A 19,076-nucleotide genomic window follows, 5' to 3' on the forward strand; every position below is an offset into this window, starting at 1 on the left:
TCAAACAGCATAAGCAGCGGGTTCTGTTCAAACTTAAGAGATTCTTTTGGTTCACTTTGCACACAGCAGGAACTCACATATTTGTCAAGTGAATTTTATTAAAGTTCAATCATTTGGGGAAATATAGAGGTTTGGTTACAAATTTGAACTAGATGGTTTTTTTTTTTTTTTTAAAGATTTTATTTATTTATTTGACAGAGAAAGACACAGCGAGAGAGGGAACACAAACGGGGAGTGGGAGAGGGAGAAGCAGACTCCCTGCCGAGCAGGGAGCCCGATGCGGGACTCGATCCCGGGACTCCAGGATCATGACCTGAGCCGAAGGCAGTCGCTTAACCAACTGAGCCACCCAGGCGCCCTGAACTAGATGTTTTAAGAAAAACTCAGCCCAGCACCAACATCCCTTTACAAAATCTAGCAGTTGAAGCACTGTCATGGAGTTTATATGCTAGTTGGAGTCCTACCTCGTGTAAAAAGCTTTCACTATTTCATATTATTCAATGAACATTTACCGAACACCTCTGCCAAATAGGCAGTGCTGGGCTGTAGCGGCCGAACTCACCTCCCTTTCCTCTGAGCCACCTTAGTCTGGATGCAGCAATTAAAGCTTAATTATATGCTATCTTGTATTGTTCCTTAATTGTTGCATATGCAAGAATCCACTTTCAACTGGGCTGTATGTTGCTTGCGGGCAGGGACTATATTACAAACGTCAGGATAAGTGAGGAACTTAGCAGAGAGGTTGAGTATACATTGTTTGAGGCATAAAGGAAAAAAGAACGTTAATCTATTTATAAGCCGTAGTAATACATAATATATAAAATACCTTAAGAACAAGGGAGCATATGTTATTGTTAATTTACTAAAATACTCTTTTAATAAAATGTAAAATTCGAATCTGCATTTTCATGTTAAGGAAAGGTTTTTGTGCATTAATAGAATTGCTGTGATCCCTACCGTGGCTTCATTCTTGTTCTTTTAAATTCAAAACAAGAATGTTTCCTTGAGGATGAGAGTTGAAAGGTAGAATCAGTCTTTGGTGAACTATTTGAGAGCAGAATTATCCTAGAGCAGGATTTCTCAACAGTGGTACTCCTGACATTTTAGACCAGGTAATTCTTAGTTGTGTGGGGCTGTCTTGTGCATTGCAGGGTGTTTTTAGCAGCATAGTTAGATGCGAGCAGCACTTCTCCCCTCCTCTGTAAACCACCGCCCCCCCTTGTGTCCAGACGTTGCTAATGTCTCCTGGGGGCAAAATCGCCCCCAGTTGAAAACGTATGTCCTATAAGAATTTGGTTCTACTCTGGTATTTTTCTTATGTAACTAATGGTGGGAGAAGAGGGAAAGGAAACAATATTGCTTATTTGGTATGAGCTAGGCACTATACCTATGCTTTCTATTTCAGCTTACAGATAAAGCAGCTGAGGTTCAGAGAGATAAAAATCTGCTATCACAAAGATAAGGCAGTAAAATCAGGATTGCAAACCAGGCTTGTCTGACTGCAAAGTTTAGTCCTTTCCAGAACACACCGCACTGCCTCCCTGCAAGAAAAACAGCATACCTCAAGTTGAAGAAGTGCAACAAGTATGTCCAAAACTATTTAAAACTTTTGGAGGGAGGGGAATTATTTCTTCTATTCCTTACATTTACTTGAATATAAATGTATATTACCCATACCTATAGACACTGGGGCCCCTCAATACCGTTGTAACTCTGTGGTCTTATCTCTGAAAAACATAGAGCAACACAATGGAACAGCTTCAATTCTCCTTGTTACAAATTATACAAAAGCCAGAGCCTAACGGTGCCAAAAGCAACTGGTATCGTTTACATAAGGGCTGAAAGCTAATAGTTAACTTTCTTTCATTTAATTCCAGAAAGAGTAAATAACACCTCACTTTACAACTACGAACGGGTAAAAACCGAGTAAAATGTCATAAAATGGAGAAGAAACCATTAACCCAAAAAGGAGCTGGAAAGGTTGGTTCCAACGCTCCCTCCCTCTCGCGCTTTCGCTTGCGCTCGGAGCGGGTACCGGCTGCGCGGCCTGGGTCTCTATCGCCCCCGCCAAACTCCCGTCCTTGGCGCCCAGAGCTCTCTGGCTTCCTTTCCCGCCCTGGGGCGAGCTCGGCCTCACGGAGAAGCCCATCCCGGAGCCAGGCCTGGAAAAACAACAGCAAGAAACTTTGGCTCGGTTTGCGGGTCAGTGAAAAAAGGCCAACACTCAAGTTTGGTTTGGGGCTGCAGCCGCCGGTTCCGATTTTGGGGTGGGGGTGGCGGGGTGTCACAACTCGGTCAGGTTCAAGTGCGCATGTGCGTGAGGAGTCGCTCGGGCACTTATTGAGCGCCCACTGTCTACGAGCGGCCGGGGGTGTGTATCCCCGGCGCGCGGTGGGTGTGTGAGGAGGCCGCGGGGGCGCGAGGCGGGCGGGGGCGCGCAGGCCGCGTGCGCGCGCGGCGCCTGCGGCTGGGGAGGGGGCCGGGCGGGCGGGGGTGTGTCCCCGAGGCTCGCTCGTTCGCTCGCTGGCTGGCGCGCTCCTCCGCTCCCTTCCCGGGCGGGGAATCCGGGCCGGGTTGTGGCCGCGGCCGCGTACGTGAGCGCAGTGTCCCGGAGAGGGAGGGCAGGCCGGCCAGGTGGGCGCGAACGGAGCCTCGGCGGGCGGGCGGCCGGAGCGGAGCGGGGCGGTGGGCCGCGCCGGGTGGGCGGGCAGGGGCCGCGGCAGCTGCAGCCCCGAGCCAAGCCGAGCTGTCCGAGCGGGAGCTGCCCGGCCCGCGCTGCTGCTCGTGGCGGGGCGAGGTGAGCTGCGCGGGGACCTGGCGGCGCTGCAGCCCGGGGACGGGGGCGGCCCGGGAACTTCCCACGCTCCGCACGCCCGCGGGGGCCGGGCCGGCGGCCTGAGGGCCCGGGAGGCGGGCGCCGCCGGTTAGCGGCCGGTCGGGGCGCGGGGGCGCTGCGGCAGTGCCAGTGCCCGCGCTGGCTGGGTGGGGGGTGGCCGCCCGCTCTCCCGTGCGCCGCCTTGTTTATCTTGCCCGCCGCGGGCGCTCGCAGAGGCACCCCCTCCCCAACTTGGAGCGCTTGTCCGGAGTCGCCTCTCCGACGGAGACTGACCTGCCCCCTCCCTGACCCTTTCCGGCTGGGCCGGCAGCCCAGCCCTCCCGGCGCCCCGCGCGTTCCTGCCCACTCCACCGAGCGGGCGAGTGCCGGGCTCCCGGACGCGCGGGGCGACACACCCTCCACCTCGGGGGGCTGCCCCCCACCCTTTCTGTCCTCTTTTGTCTACCCCCACTTCCTTCCAGGCGGTTTAATCCTGCCTCTCCTCACCGGAGGCCCCTGGCCCTGCTTGGAAGCGGCACTGTGGGCATGTGGGGTGCTCGGGTGGGGGGCCTGGACTGGGAGTTGGTCATGTGCAAACAATTTCAAAGGCAGAATTTTCTTCCCTGTCTTGGAGTTAAGGGCTCCGCGCCTTCACTTTAGGATTGACTCCGAAAGCTAAAGAAGCCCACCTGCCAGACGGTGGGGGTGCCCCTGCCTCCTTGATTTCAGGCGGTCCTGGGCAGTTCTCGGTGGCTTTGGAACATTTCCACCAGGCAGGCGTTTTCGTGATGTCAGGCCTCCAGGCGCAGGGTTACCTACAGGGCACCACTCTCTTCTTTACACTCCTCTTTCTAGAAAAGTGTCTCTGGTGCAGTTTGCCTGAAAGTGAGTGATCAACAGGTATTGAAGGCTTTTTTGACACCCTCCTGAGGTGTTGTGTAAACAGAGGTTCCGGGTCTCAAGGAACTTGAAACACGGGGAACCAGCAATTAAGTTCAACTCCACAGGTACTTTTGAGGGGCTGCTGCGTTCTCAGCACCGTGCCAGGCTCTCAGGGAGAGATGATAAGAGGCAGACAAGAAATCTAAGGCCTCAGAAATCCTACTGACCGGGTGGAAGTGATTTGAGAGCTCAAGTTCAAATTAATGCGCTATGGCTGCCTAAATTACTGTAAATGCTGGAGGGGGGGGGGAGGAGGAATATCAAAGGAAAGGTTAGAGTTGGGGAATGGATTGAGGGTACTAAGTTACGAAATAAGTTAGGCACTTTGAGAATAACTCACTGGCCAAGGCCCAAAGGCAAGCGAGGGAGAAGTGACAGGTGCCAGAGGAGACTGGGTTCCAACAGTTTATCTCGGTGAGGGAGGATGCAAAAGATACCTGAAATGATTCCTTTCAGGGTTTATAATCTCATGGAGGAGACAGAAAGCCTTGAGCATGTGAAATAAGACCTCAAGATAAGGCACAATTAACTGTCAAAATTCGAGGTGTAGCAGAGATGCTGTTGAAACTCAGAGAAGAGGTCTATGGGCAGGAATCACCAGCACTGTATTCCTGGAGCATGAGACCCTTGAGATGGGTCTTGAGGTGCGATTGAACATGGCTTTCCTGAGAGACAGGAGATGGGCTTGGCCAGATGAGGGAACGTTTCCTGAGCAGGAGATAAAGATGGAGAGGAACAATGGCTAAGATTGTGAAAGTCCTAGAAAGCCAGACTGGGGAATTGCACTTTACCCTGTGTGTACTGGGGAGACATGAAAGGTTTTTGAGCCAGAGAGTGACGTAATGAAAGGGTGTTTGGAAAGGTTTGTAAAAGTAATGTTCGGAGACAGATCAGTCAACTGTTACAGTTGCGGAGCGCTCAGAGCTTGGACTGGGATAACTGGAAATGAAAAGGGGGTGGATTTTAGAAGCATTACTGTTGAAATAATCTGTTGACAGGGGCAGGGTGAAGGAAGGAGATGAATGGAAATTAATTCTTTGTGGAAATTGATTACACGCCAGGGCCTTGGAACTGCTGTAGTTGGTAACTCGAGAAATGGGAAATGTGTGTTTTGGAGAGAAGCAATTGACAGGCTGCAGAGGTTCGTATTTGCCAAGACGTCCAAACATAGGTGTCTTGCAAGCAGCTGAAGCTCTGAGATTGGTGGGAAACCGGGCTGCCAAAGCTGGGAGAGGGAAGGCACTCTGCATGGGGTGTTTTCTTGGTCATAGGTCCTAGCACTAGAGGACGCTAGTGAGTGGCAGCGAGGGTCTGAATTGGAAGACTCTGTTCTGTATTGCCATTCAGATGACATTGCCAGGTCCTGAACCTGAAGTTGGCAAAGCAACTTGGGATTTGGAGATGGGAGGGAAGAATGGAGTTTGCTAAGTGCAGAAATTGTTGGGCTTTGAAACAAATTGAATAATGCTCTCCACTGAGACCTGCAACCTAGTCCTCGTGTCCCTTCGTAGGTGTGTGCGGGGGGGAAGCCACAAGATGCGGGAGCAGCAAGGTGACCAGCAAGGAGGGAATTTGGGGCCTAGCGAGACTGCCTGTCCCAGGGCCAGGTCTGTCCTAACCTGTGCCATTGCCGGTTCCCAGGAACCAAGCGACCTGCAAGTGGGGAGCTGGCGCAGGTTTTTTCCTGAGCTCTGAATTCTGCTTTCTTGTCGCAAGGGTGACTTAGGGTGATTTGCTGAGCAAATTCCCCAAGCCTCAACTTGCAACATCTGAGGGCTGGTGAATTTGGAGGAGGATTGCAAAAAGTTGCAGAATGGAGTGGAGAATGTGCTTACAGTTCCTGAGCCTCCTTGTTTCTCTGAGGTGCTGGATCAGTGAACTAGGGGAAGCTGCTTTGCATGGGCAGAGGCGTCCATCAGATATTTTTCCTTTATAGGGAATATATGACTGTCAAAAAAAATTCATGGAGCAGTGGTTGAACTAATTTACTCTTTAAGAAGTAGTGTTTGTTTTTTTTTTTTTGGCACTGTTTTTGTCTGTGACCTACATTAAGAAATAAAATTTACATCATGACCTAGGTACATTAAATCATGTATATAAAAATCTAATTTAAGGGCGCCTGGGTGGCTCAGTTGGTTAATCGACTGCCTTCGGCTCAGGTCATGATCCTGGAGTCCCGGGATCGAGTCCCGCATCGGGCTCCCTGCTCAGCAGGGAGTCTGCTTCTCCCTCTGACCCTCCTCCCATGCTCTCTGTCTCTCATTCTCTCTCTCGCAAATAAATAAAATCTTAAAAAAAAAAAACTAATTTAAATTCCTGAAGTATTCCTTTCTTTTGTTTGGTGCAATCTCCTTTGATTCTTTATTTTCCATTCTTTGATTTTTCATTTAAAAATGCTTACTGTCTCCTGCTAAGTTGACTTAACCACTCTGTCATGGATGTAACCCACGGTTTGGAAAACACAGTTATAGAGAGTTTTCACATCTAGTAAGTGTTTATTAAGCTGCTTGTGTGCAGGGCTCCCCTTACCAGTGCTGTAAGTGGAAGGAAACATAAGGCAGAGATTGAACATTTACAGGCTAGTTGGAGAGAGAAGGTATACCTATGATTAAGGAACAAGGCAAGATGATTAAATGCCAAAGTGAAAAATAAGTCCCTGTAGGGTTCATAGGAGGGGGCAAGCAGCTTGTGCTGGAGTGGCTTGGGAACACTTTTGGGGATAGGGAAGGAAGTCTGGGATGAACTCGGGGTGTCGCATGGTGCCGCACAGGTCGGGGGGTATGTAACGTGGACAGAGGCTTGGAGTTAGGATGTGCACAGTGTGTGTAAGAGTGAATAAAAGAGGGTTCTTATTAGAGAGGGGGGAGAAGCTGGTCTAGAAAGGTAGGTTAGGATCAAAGTGTAGGGGTTGTAAACCAGTGACCCAAAGAATGTGTTCTGCCTACAGAAATGTTACAATTTGGAGTATACAAGGGTTTTAAAGAATTGGGAACAATCCAGAAAACCTCTGGACTGGGGACTCTCATAAAAGAATCAGATCAGGCAGTGAGTAGTGGCGGCCCCCTGTGGACAGCAGACAGGCCTTGTGGTCCCCAGTTATCGTAGTCCCGGCACCCCCTCTGCATGAGTACAGTCTCTTTACATTCCCTGTTTAGTCTGCAGGCCTTTGGGTTTGTGATCTGATCTTTCAAGAGACTTAAATGCCAACCTAGGGAATTTGGGATGGCTGTCCTGGCTCTGGGTGGCTGGGAGTGTGACATGATGGAATCTGAGATATTTGTGTGCAAGTGATTTGTTTTAGGCAAGTCAGCGGCACTTTCTGAGTTGCTGCTGGCTAGGACTTTGAAATATTTTTTCTGATGATTGGAATGGTACTAACTAGAGAGGGCTTTTGGGCTCTATTCTGTATTGTGAGGCCAATTTCTAGTGACCCCAAGATCTCTCAAGCGCTTCCGTTTTCTGCTTCTGGCTGGCATGGGTAGATGGGGGCTCCTGGCACGGATCTTCTGAGAATGATGTTGGGGTAATAATTTGGTAAGATGTGCGTCACTACTGTCAAATGCCATATGACATTAGAGTCTCAGGATCTTTGGTTATATGAGTCAGTAATAAAGGAACAGCAAAGAGAGGGACTGTGTCATTTCTTACTTCCCTATTCCTAGGATACCCCCAAGGGGTAGGCCTCTAGGGTCCAGAGATTCATAATCCAGGATTCAAAATGACCACAGAATTACTGGTTCAAACCCAGGTGTTAGTGCAAATGACCCCTGGAAAACTAGGCTTATTTGGGGACCAGCTGAAATGAGTAAATTCAGGTCTGTGTGGTCTAGGGACAGTTTGGTTTACCCCCCAAGACCATAACCACCAGTGATTCCGAGCATTTCCCCAGGTGAGCTACAGGTGAGCGGGACCAAATAGTCGTCGCCCTGCTTTATGCAGCTTGCACAGTCTGATTACTTAAAACGTTGCTGTTACGACATTAACAGAAGTCAAAGGTGAAGGGCTCTTTGCTTAAAAATGTGTGGCTGTAGGATGTCAGGATAACCAGAAGTCAGCGTAATGGTATCAAATTGAACTCATTTCCTGTTTTATAGGGTGCTTCATTACTAGAACAGAGAAATGAGGGAATTGTGGCTTTAGTAAAGTATTTAACAGTTTCTTTAGATATGTCATATGGTCCAGGGGTGCCTGGGTGGCTCAGTCGTTAAGCGTCTGCCTTCGGCTCAGGTCATGATCCCAGGGTCCTGGGATCGAGCCCCATGTTGGGCTCCCTGCTCAGCGGGAAGCCTGCTTCTCCCTCTCCCACTCCCCCTGCTTGTGTTCCCTCTCTCGCTGTATCTCTCTCTGTCAAATAAATAAAATCTTTAAAAAAAAAAAAAAAGATATGATGGTCCATATTAAATAAGCAGTGGAATGTGGGCTGGATGGTGTTATTAATTTGACAGTCATATGCAAAAACTGTTAATTAGTGGCACTGAGTCAGCCTGGAAGGGGGTCTGAAGAGGAGTGTCACAGGGTTCTATTCTTGGCCTTGAGCTGTTCAGCCTTTTTTCCAGTGTTGTGGATGGCGGCACAGAAGGTGTGTTTGTCAGCTTCGTTGATGGCACAGAGGTGGGATGGATTGCTTATTTAGTAGCTAGATCAAGGTTCACAGTCATCCAGAATGAAGGCCCAAATTAAAAAAGAAATTCAGTAAGGGATAAATATAAAGTCTGATTTAGTTTTTAAAATTTGAATTGTTCATACGTTCTGGTAAGTTAATTCCACTTCTGGAAGTACAGCGAAGACCAGATCCAAGATGTAGATGATGTTTATGCACAGAGACTATTCGAAGTTTTTTCTTTTCTTTTTTTTTTAAACTCTAGTGAAAAATTAGAAACAGCCTAAATATCCAGTGGTGTGACTGGACTGGAAGTAATCTCTAAGTGATTCTGATGGATAGGTCTTTATGATACAGTACGATGAAGCCATTAAAAATAATGTTTAGGGGGCACCTGGGTGGTGGGTGGCTCAATCGGTTAAGCGACTGATTCTTGCTTTTGGCTTCAGGTCGGGCTCTCAGGGTTGTGAGATGGAGCCCAACATTGGGCTCAGCGCTCAGTGCAGTCTTGAGATTCTCTCTCCCTCTCCTTCTGCCCCTCCCATTCACATGCTCTCTCTGTCTCTGCTTAAAACAAATAAATCTTAAAAAAAATAATGTTTAGGAATAGCTTTAAAATAACATGGACAAATGTTTCTGCTAAAAGTTAAGGTGCCTCTACAGTATGATTTCAAATCTTAAAGAAACAAAGTGCATAGAAAATGGCTGAAAGTAAATATACTAATAATTCTGATACAAAATTACTAATACTGGAAGGGTGGATGGAGTTGAGTGACTTTTTTTTTACATTTTAAATTTATTATTTGTATTTTCTATAATGTGTATTTATAGCACAGTGGGGGAAAACACTGCTATATATATATATATATATATATTTTTTTTTTAAGATTTTATTTATTTGAGAGAGAGAGAGAGAGCACATGAGGGGGGGGAGGGTCAGAGGGAGAAGCAGACTCCCCGCCGAGCAGGGAGCCCGATGTGGGACTCGATCCTGGGACTCCAGGATCATGACCTGAGCCGAAGGCAGTCGCTCAACCAACTGAGCCACCCAGGCGCCCCTGCTATATATTTTTTAATGTATTTTTTTAGAGCAGTTCTGGGTTTACAGCAAGATTGAGAAGGTATAGAGATTTCCCATTTACCCCCTGGCCCCCTCCCCCAATGCATAACTTCCCCACCAGAGTGGTACATTTGTTGCAATTGATGAACCCATATTGACATGTCTAATCACCCAAAGACCATAGTTTACATTAGGGTTTACTATTGGTGTTGTACATTCTATGAGTTTGGACAAATGTGTAATGACATGTATCCACCATTAAGTATCATACAGAGTACTTTTATACCCTAAAATCCTCTGTGCTTTGCCTGTTTATCTCTCCCTCCCCCCAACGCTCAGCAACCATGTTTACTTCTTACTATGGTGACAGTTTCGCTTTTTCCAGGATGTCATATAATTGGAATCGTACAGCATATAGTCTTTTCAGATTGGCTACTTTTGCTTAGTAATATGCAATTAAACTTTTTCCCTGTCTTTTAGTGGTCTGATAGCTCATTTCTTTATAGCAGTGAAGAATACTCCATTGGATGTGCCACAGTTTATGTATCCATTCACCTCCTGAAGGGCATCTTGGTTGCTTCCAAGTTTCAGCACTTTTTATGACTAAAACTGCTGTAGACATCTGCAGCTGCTGTAGGTTTTCATATGGACATACGTTTTGAACTCCTTTGGATAAATACCAAGGAGTGTGATTGCCAGATCATATGATAAGGGTATGTTTAGCTTTGTAAGGAACTTCCAGACTGTCTTCCAAAGTGGCTGTATCATTTTGCATTCCCACCAGCAATGAATGAGAGTTCCTATTGCTCCACATCCTCGCCAGCATTTGGTGTTGTCATGGCTCTGGATTTTGGCCATTCTCATAGGTGTGTAGTGGTATCTTGTTTTAATTTGCACTTACCTAGTGACATGTGATGACATCTTTTCATGTGCTTTTTTGCCATCTGTGTATCTTCTTTGGTGAGGTGTCTGTTAAGATCTTTGACCCATTTGTTAATCGAATTGTGGGTTTTCTTATTGTTGAGTTCTTTTTTCTTTTTAAAGATTTTATTTATTTATTTGACAGAGAGAGACACAGTGAGAGAGGGAACACAAGCAGGGGGAGTGGGAGAGGGAGAAGCAGGCTTCCCGCCGAGCAGGGAGCCCGATGCGGGGCTCGATCCCAGGAGCCTGGGATCGTGACCTGAGCTGAAGGCAGACGCGTAACGACTGAGCCACCCAGGCGCCCCTGTTGTTGAGTTTTAAGAGTTCTTTGTATATTATGGATAACAGTCCTTTATCAGATGTGTCTTTTGCAACTGTTTTTTTCCCCCCAGTCTGTGGTTTGTCTTTTCATTCTCTTGATCACAGCTATTAAAAACAAAACAAAACAAAACATTTTGTTGTTCAAGGACAGGATAGGGTAAAAGTAGATGGTTTATTCCGTGACTGATCTTGAGTACCTCTCTACTGTGTGTCAAGCACTGGTTTAGTCCCTGGAGTCACAAAATAAGACTCAGCCCCTGACCTGAAGTTGATGATCTAATTGAAAGAGGGAGATCAACAGATGAATAGACAAGCACACCGTAGCCCTCTTGGTACTCCACACATACGGAGGGGGAGCAAATCACGTAGGAAAAAAGTTTTGAGATTGTTATATTGTTCATGGCTTAACGTGAGCCCTGAGTGGGGTGAGGCTTTTAGAAAATTGAATCTAGTTCATAACTGGATTGGAAATTCATCAATCCAATCACAGGATCTATTTTTAAAATAATGACTTCTGGTCATTTGACCTTTGGGGCCATGAGGGGGTCGGGGAGGCATGATTTAAGGGAAACACGAGCAAGCAAGACTATCCTCGGGAGGGACACTAGGATGATGTAGGATCAGGAATGACTGGAGTGCGTATACTCATGCGGTGGGTACATAATAGTGCTTTCATGTACTTTCATGGTTATCAGGTATAGGAAAGAGTAGATTTACTCATTTTTGCTCCCGGTGTTGGAATATGACCAGTGGATAGAACAATTGCTTTATCCTCTCTAGTTTCCGATCTCTCATCTGTAGAATGATTATACATTACAGGATTCCTTATCTGTACAATGATTACACTGAACTAGATGAGCTTTAAGTTTCCTTTTAACCCTAAATACGGGGAGAACAGACTTCAGTTCACTATGAAAATGGGTTTTGTAGCTGGCAGAGCTGTCCAGCAACGGAAATGTCTGCCCATGGAGTAGTGAGCTTCCCATTGTTGGAGGTATTCAGTTTGGGCTGAATGCTGTTGATTAGGGATGCTGTAGGAGAGAAGGACAGGAATTAGGCTGACCTCCAAAGTCCTTTCCAGTTCTTAGGGTTATTATGTGATTTGTAAATGCTGAAAGGTAATGTGGAATAGGGGTTATATACCTCTAGTTGCATAGTATTTGGGTCAACGTCATCATGTAAGCTCTTTTAAAAATGTTTATAAATGAGGGACGCCTGGGTGGCTCAGTCGATTAAGCACCTGTCTTCGGCTCAGGTCATGATCCCAGGGTCCTGGAATCGAGTCCCACATTGGGCTCCCTGCTCGGCGGGGAGCCTGCTTCTCCCTCTCCCCCTGCTTGTGCTCTCTCTCTCTGACAAATAAATAAAATCTTTAAAAAAAAATGTTTATAAATGAGTCCCCACACTTTTGAGAGACCCTTCTGGGGTCATTTTTAGAAAGGATGAGGAGAACTATTTCATGGTTGGTCAGGGTTGTGGCCCCAGGGCTGCTGAGAACTGAATTTGGTCTTTCAGAAAAGCAAGAAAGTGGAGGGGGGGTGGGTGGAAGTGGCAAATAATAAAATAGATGAACATGTCGAAGACCAATGTGTTTATCGGCCAGTTTTATTCAGTGTAACGAATGAATGAAGATGGGGCCCTTTAATTGAATGATGGATCCTCCGCTTGGCTGTGGAGGACCTGGGAATGCCCTTGATCACATCATCTCCTTCTGTTTCATCTCCCATATCACCAGCTAGAGCACATTAAAAACTATCCTGACACCAGGGATAAGACTTAGCCTTGTGATGGCTCTCTAGGTTTAGGGACAAAGAACAAAGGACAAATTTAAAGAAACTTTGGAGTGGGGTTTTCCAGGAATGCACATACTTGGTTTATATCAGACCATAAGTTTGTGGTTCGAGTTAAAAATGTTTACTTTTTCTTTTTTTTTTTTTTTAAAGATTTTATTTATTTATTTGAGAGAGAGAGAATGAGAGAGAGCACATGAGAGGGGGAGGATCAGAGGGAGAAGCAGACTCCCCGCCGAGCAGGGAGCCCGATGTGGGACTCGATCCCGGGACTCCAGGATCATGACCTGAGCCGAAGGCAGCTGCTCAACCGACTGAGCCACCCAGGCGCCCCTAAAAATGTTTACTTTTTCAATTTATTAATAGCTTACACATAGAAAATAAAATTTCTATTTCTATAAAATTTGATTTAGTTTACTTTTGCCTAAATTTTACTTGCCTATTTAGAATCTACTGTGATTATTTAAAATTTTTAGATTTTCTTCCTGATATTTTTGGATTACTTTTTGTTGGCCAGGGGGCAGGGGGTGGGGTGGGCAGTGCTAGGGCTAAATCCCATAGCACAATTTCTTAGCTCTGCAGAGAGAATGGAGGCTTATCTTTGGAGAATGTCACAAGATGATTTCTGGGTCCCCGTGATCCAGCCTCACATTTTGGCACTTGAAAAATCAGTATTTGGCAAGAAAGTGCTCTCTTTACGTGGAGTAAAGCAGTTTGGGGGTACAGGAAGTAGGGAACGACAGCTTTAGATGTATGTAAAAATACAGGCAGAACTTAGTTATTTAGAACTATAGTTGGAAATGTTTGTGCCCTTAACGATGAAGAAGGGCCCGGGTCTCCTTTATCTCAGTATTGTTTGGGCCCCATAGAGTATGGCCCATCAGCTGGGTTTGTTGAATTGGTCTGTACTGGTTCCTTGGGCCACTTACCGGAGGTATGGGAAGCACTTAGACTGTCGTACACTTTTTTTTTTTTTTAAGCAAAGTATGATAAGAAATAACCGTTCACAGCCTTTTTTGTCCTTTGAGTATTGGGAAGCCATAAAACTCTTTTAGTAAAAACAACCACTTTCAGTGGCTGTTTTTTTCAGTGCTGGCGGAATGAAAAACTCCCTCTCCTCTTTCTATTTTTCTTCTGCTGGAAATGAATTGCTCTTGGTGTGCCGTTCTTAAATTCATGTGTCCTCTATCCATTTTAATCTTGTTATCTATTTTTATGGTGACTGTCGCCATGGTACTCGAGCTCTTTACATAGCACAACAGAGATTTCAGATGTCTGATAGGACAGCTCAAAGTTCTGCTGCAGCCAGCAGAGAAACAGTGTTTGAGTCCCCCTTTTTTTTTTTAATTGAGGTATCATTTGCATACAGTGGAATGCTTAGATCTTAAGTAAAGCTTAAGATCTTTAATCAGTTTTGACACAGAACATTTCTATCACCCCAGACATGTTCCTTGTGACCATTTCCAGTTTAGCCCCTCCCCCCCACCAGAAGTACTACAACTCTGATTTCTATTACCCCAGGTTTGTTTTGCCTCCTAGGTTCTTAATATTAAAATGTTGTGTTTCTGAGTAGGGCTTTGAGGAGGCGGAAGAGTGTGTGTTTAAAAATCAGTATTCTATATGTTTAGGTGGCCTTGGTAAGTAAATAATTTTTGGTGCTTGTCTGCTCTTGCGGACAGATTTTTCCTTCTCATTAGTCCATGGGATCCGGATTAATGTTAGGAATTCTGATACGAAGAGTCTGAAGCACAGACAACTAGGCCTAGGGTGGGATACGTGTAGTTGGGTAAAGGCTGCCCCTCTTGGCAGGTGTGTGTGAGCTGGCTGGATTGGAGAGCTAGAACGCTTGAGGAGAAGAACTGCAGCTGCTCCTAGCACATCCCGTTGGATTTCCCAGAAAGCCCCCTGACATACTTTCTCTTCCTGCCTCTTCCTTGAACTAGCATATAAACTTAATGACCCACAGAGCTACAGTGTTGGGCTTGTAATATTGTAACACGATCTGTGTTGCAAAGCCCACTCTCTGCACTGCTGAGCTCTCAGCCTCCTGGAAAGCATGTGTCAGATTCAGCTAGAAATTGCCCCCAACACGTTATTGAAACATTGAACGGGGTCTGTTCCTTCTGTCCTTCCTAAAAAACTTAAAACAGTTAAATGAAATTTTCATTACCAAAGTAGTGCATGAATACATTCTCTGTAGGAAAAAAAAAATCCAAATGCAAACTTTCCAGAGGAAACAAAATCTTCTTTGACAACCACTCCTAATCCCAGTCCTTCTCCAGAGGTTAACTTCTGTTAGGAGTTTGTTGGTATTCAGATGCTTTACATACTCGTGTTTATACCTATAGAACTTAGAACAGGTTCAGTGCATTGTGCTTCGTACTGTGCTATTGCTACCCAGGCCCCCACAACGGGACATCTTGGTGATCGCTTCCTGTCTGTACATCTGGGACTTCTTGATTCTAAGTCCTGCATGGCCTTCCTGAGAACTTTCCCCTGCTTGATGGGCATTTAAGTTATTTCCAAATCCTCTACTGTTACAAAAGCTGTTCCAGTAAACTTGGCTGCACATGCTTCTTTGCAGTGTGCGTGAGCATTTCCGTAGGGTAGATACTGAGCAGAAGCAATGGCTGGGTAATAGGGTGGTCCGATTTGAAATCTTCAGGAAGATGCATTACGAGGTCAGTTCCGTCAGTTCCTAGCTTAGACCTAACGTAGGCCAGGGCACACTTGAAGGGTGTTCAGACACGAAGCAGTTGTTCCCTCCCTCCCTCCCTCCCTCGCCCCTTCTCTCCTTCTCATTGACACACAACGTTTTATTAGTTTCAGGTATACAACATAGTGATTCAGCAACTCTATAAAGTGTAGCTGCCGTCTGTCACCATACATACAATGCCATTACAGTACCATCGACTATATTCCCTTTGCCGTATCTTTCATCTCCATGACTTCTTTGTTCCCTAGCTGGAAGCCTGTATCTCTCACTCCCCTTCAGTCATTGTGCCTGTCCCCCTGCCCCTGTCCCCTCTGGCAAGCAGTTATTTTGTTTTTATGAGTCTGATTCTACTTTTTGTTTATTTCCTTTGTTTCTTAGATTCCACGGAGGAATCGTATGGTATTTGTCTCATATAGCATAATACCCTCTAGGTCTGTCCATGTTGTCACAAATGGCAAGATCTCATATATATATATATATTTTAATGGCTGAGTAATATTCCATTGTATATGTACCCTGCATCATCTTTATCCATCTGTGGACACTTGGGTTGCTTCTGTATGTTGACTACTATAAATAATGCTGCAGTGAATACAGGGGTGCATATATCTTTTCAAATTAGTGTTTTCACTTTCTTTGGGTAAATACCCAGTAGTGGAATCAGATGGTATTTCTATTTTTAATTTTTATTTTTTTTAAAGATTTTATTTATTTATTTGACAGAGAGAGAGAGAGAGCGAGAGCAGGAACACAAGCAGGGGGAGTGGAAGAGGGAGAAGCAGGCTTCCTGCTGAGCAGGGAGCCCGATATGGGACTCGATCCCAGGACCCTGGGATCATGACCTGAGCCGAAGGCAGACGCTTAACGACTGAGCCACCCAGGTGCCCTCTATTTTTAATTTTTTTGAGGAACATCCATACTGTTTTCACAGTGGCTGCACCAGTTTGCCTTTCTACCCACAGTGCGTGAGAGTTCCCTTTTCTCCACATCCTGTGATTTCTTATTTTAAATTTTTAAAATTTTTAAAATTTCTTTTTGATTTTAGCCATTCTGACAGATGCAAGGTGATAGCTCATCGTGGTTTTGATTTGCATTTCCCTGATAATTAGTGATACTGAGCATCTTTTTGTGTGTCTGTTGGTCAGCTGTATGTCTTCTTGGGGAAATGTCTATTCAGTTTCTCTGCCCAATTTTAATCAGATTATTTATTTTGGGGGTGTTGAGTTATATAAATTCTTCATATATTTTGGATACTAACCCCTAATTGGCTATGTCATTGGCAAATATTTTCTCCCATTCAGTAGAGTTGCCTTTCTATTTTTTTTTTTTTTTTTAAAGATTTTATTCATTTGACAGAGACACAGCGAGAGAGGGAACACAAGCAAGGGGAGTGGGAGAGGGAGAAGCAGACTTCCTGCTGAGCAGGGAGCCTGCTGCGGGGCTATATCCCAGGACCCCGGGATCATGACCCGGGCCGAAGGCAGACGCTTAACGACTGAGCCACCCAGGCGCCCCGAGTTGCCTTTCTATTTTGTCGATGGTTTCCTTCATTGTGCAAAAACATTTATTTTGGTGTAGTCCCAATAGTTTATTTTTGCTTTTGTTTCCCTTGCCACAGGAGACAAATCTAGAAAAATGTTGCTAAGGCCAATGTCAAAGAAATTACTGCCCATGTTCTCTTCTAGGATTTTTATGGCTTCAGGTCTCACATTTAGGTCTTTAATGCTTTTTGAGTTTCTTTTTGTGTTTGGTGTAAGCAAGTGGTCATTCTTTTACATGTAGCTGTCCCTTCTTCCCAGCACCATTTATTGAAGAGATGGTCCCTTTTCCCTATTTTGTATTCTTGCCTCCTTTGTCATAGATTAATTGACCGTATAAACAGGGGTTTATTTCTGGATTCTCTTCTGTTCTATTGATCTATGTGTCTGTTTTTGTGTCAGTACCATACTGTTTTGTCTATTGCAGCTTTGTAATCTGGGATTATGATATGTCCAATTTTGTTCTTTCTCAAGACTGCTTTGGTGTTCACGGCCTTTTATGATTCCATACAAATTTTAGTATTGTTTGTTTTAAGTCTGTGAAAAATGCTGTTGGTATTTTGATAGGGTTTGCATCAGATCTGCAGATTGCCTTGGGCAGTATGGGCATTTTAACAATATTAATTCTTCCAATCCATGAGCATGGAATATCTTTCCATTTGTTTGTGTCATCCTCAATTTCTTTCATTGATGTTTTATAGTTTTCAGTGTACAGGTCTTTCACATCCTTGGTTAAGTTTATACCTTGGTATTTTACTCTTTTTGGTATGGCTATAAATGGAATTGTTTTCTTAATTTTTCTCTCTGCTACTTCATTATTGGTGTGTAGAAATACACCTGATTTCTGGGTATTAATTTTGTATCCTGTAACTATACTGGGTCCATTTATAACTTCTAATAGTTTTTTGATGAAGTCTTAAGGGTTTTCTGTGTATAGTATTATGTCATCTGCAAATAGTGACAGTTTAACCTCTTCCTTACCAATATGGGTGCTTTTTTTCCCCCTCTCATGTCTGCTTGCTCAGGCTTGGATGAAGCAATTGTTTTCTAAGACTAGGGCAGGGTTTAGGTTGTGCTAGGTGTGTGCCCCCCCATAAGTCAGGGCTGATTGGCTGCAACGATTGGTATTGGGAAGAGCCCCTCTGAGCCCCATCATTCATTCTGTCTGGTCTCCTCAAGGACTTTGGTCTGCATGTTGGTGGTGGTTGTGTGGAGAAGAATCACAGGATAGATGAGTAGCACATTGAGGACTCTGGATGGCAAATTCTAAATCCAGTTCATTTCCAAACTGGAGACCTTCGGTGCATCTGTAATTCTTCTCTGTGACATCTTTAGAATTCCAAGTGTGGCTTAAATGCTCAAGCCAAGGGTGAGGCACATTTGGAAGCATTTTAGTGTTCTTAAAAAAAAAAAAAAATCTAGAGCACTGTCATGTTACTTTTATTAACAGTTTCATTTTATTTGGAGAAGGATGATGTGTGTCTCTCTGTATTTACACTTCTTGCCGTCATCTGGATTTCCGAGAACTCCTAGAAATCATGAAAATTCATCATGTCAGGCCAAATCCATACCTTTAGGAGCCAGTGTGGCAAGGAAGCACTTGGCTGTGTGCTCCTGAAGGCACACGCTGGGGCTGCTGATCACCTCACTGGTGAGAGAGGCAGGGCCCTTTTGCAGCCATAATTACTACGCATGTATTTGCCTTCAGATCCCTTATGTAGATGTTAATGCAGACGGTTCTGGTTCTGACCCCAGGGGGGACCCCCCCCCCTCCAGTTGCATTAATAAAACCCTTGTCCAAACCCAGTGATGCATTTATGTAGCCTCCTTTTGGGGGTGTTGAGGCATCTCCTCCTCTGGTCTCCCTTGAGCGTCAACAGATGGTACCTCTTCTGTCATTTCAGGATTTGGTGACAAAGTTGGCACCCTGCCTTATCTCTGGGCTCTCCTGGCCTTGGTCTTTCTGGCCTTCTTAGCATGCCCTCCCCATCACACAACCCATTTAGGTGGCTGTCCTCTGGTTTTACAAGCTGTCTTTCTTGGTGGACAGCAGCCAGTGTTCTCAGTGTAGACGAATCTCTTAATTTTATGGGGGGCGGGGGATAGGTGGGCAGTGTGTTTGTTTTTAGTACTCTTGCAGTGGTGCTGGACAAAACGGTTTGTCCGTCTTGTCTTTTGGCCCTTGTGACCACAGCAGTATGACAGTCTGACCTACAGTGACATCGAGGTCCTTTTTGGGGTTCTGACTGTTGCCCCCGGGCTTTGACATGGTCTTGATTGTTTCTCCTTACCTGTATTATATTGCCCTTGCCATTGTTAAGTTTACTGGCTGCTTTTCCTCCTGTTTGGTCAAAGTTTCCCTTGTAATCT

General features: G+C 45.2%; 1 protein-coding gene across 2 annotated transcripts in view; it reads left to right on the forward strand.

Moving 5' to 3' along the window:
* Window positions 1-2,506: 2,506 nt before the first annotated feature.
* The window catches only part of ZNF395 (zinc finger protein 395), a 48,378-nt gene continuing 31,808 nt past the window's right edge, over window positions 2,507-19,076 (forward strand). Inside the window, exon 1 of one of the 2 annotated variants that reach the window (XM_064585338.1) lies at window positions 2,507-2,634. The gene's annotated coding sequence lies outside the window, so the exon portion shown is untranslated. The other variant, XM_064585337.1, reaches the window with a different exon arrangement.

The sequence above is a fragment of the Mirounga angustirostris genome, unplaced genomic scaffold, assembly GCF_029215605.1.
Source record: "Mirounga angustirostris isolate CCGP_5_RB_7025 unplaced genomic scaffold, mMirAng1.0.hap1 SCAF_2, whole genome shotgun sequence".
In the NCBI taxonomy this organism is placed as follows: Eukaryota; Metazoa; Chordata; class Mammalia; order Carnivora; family Phocidae; genus Mirounga; species Mirounga angustirostris.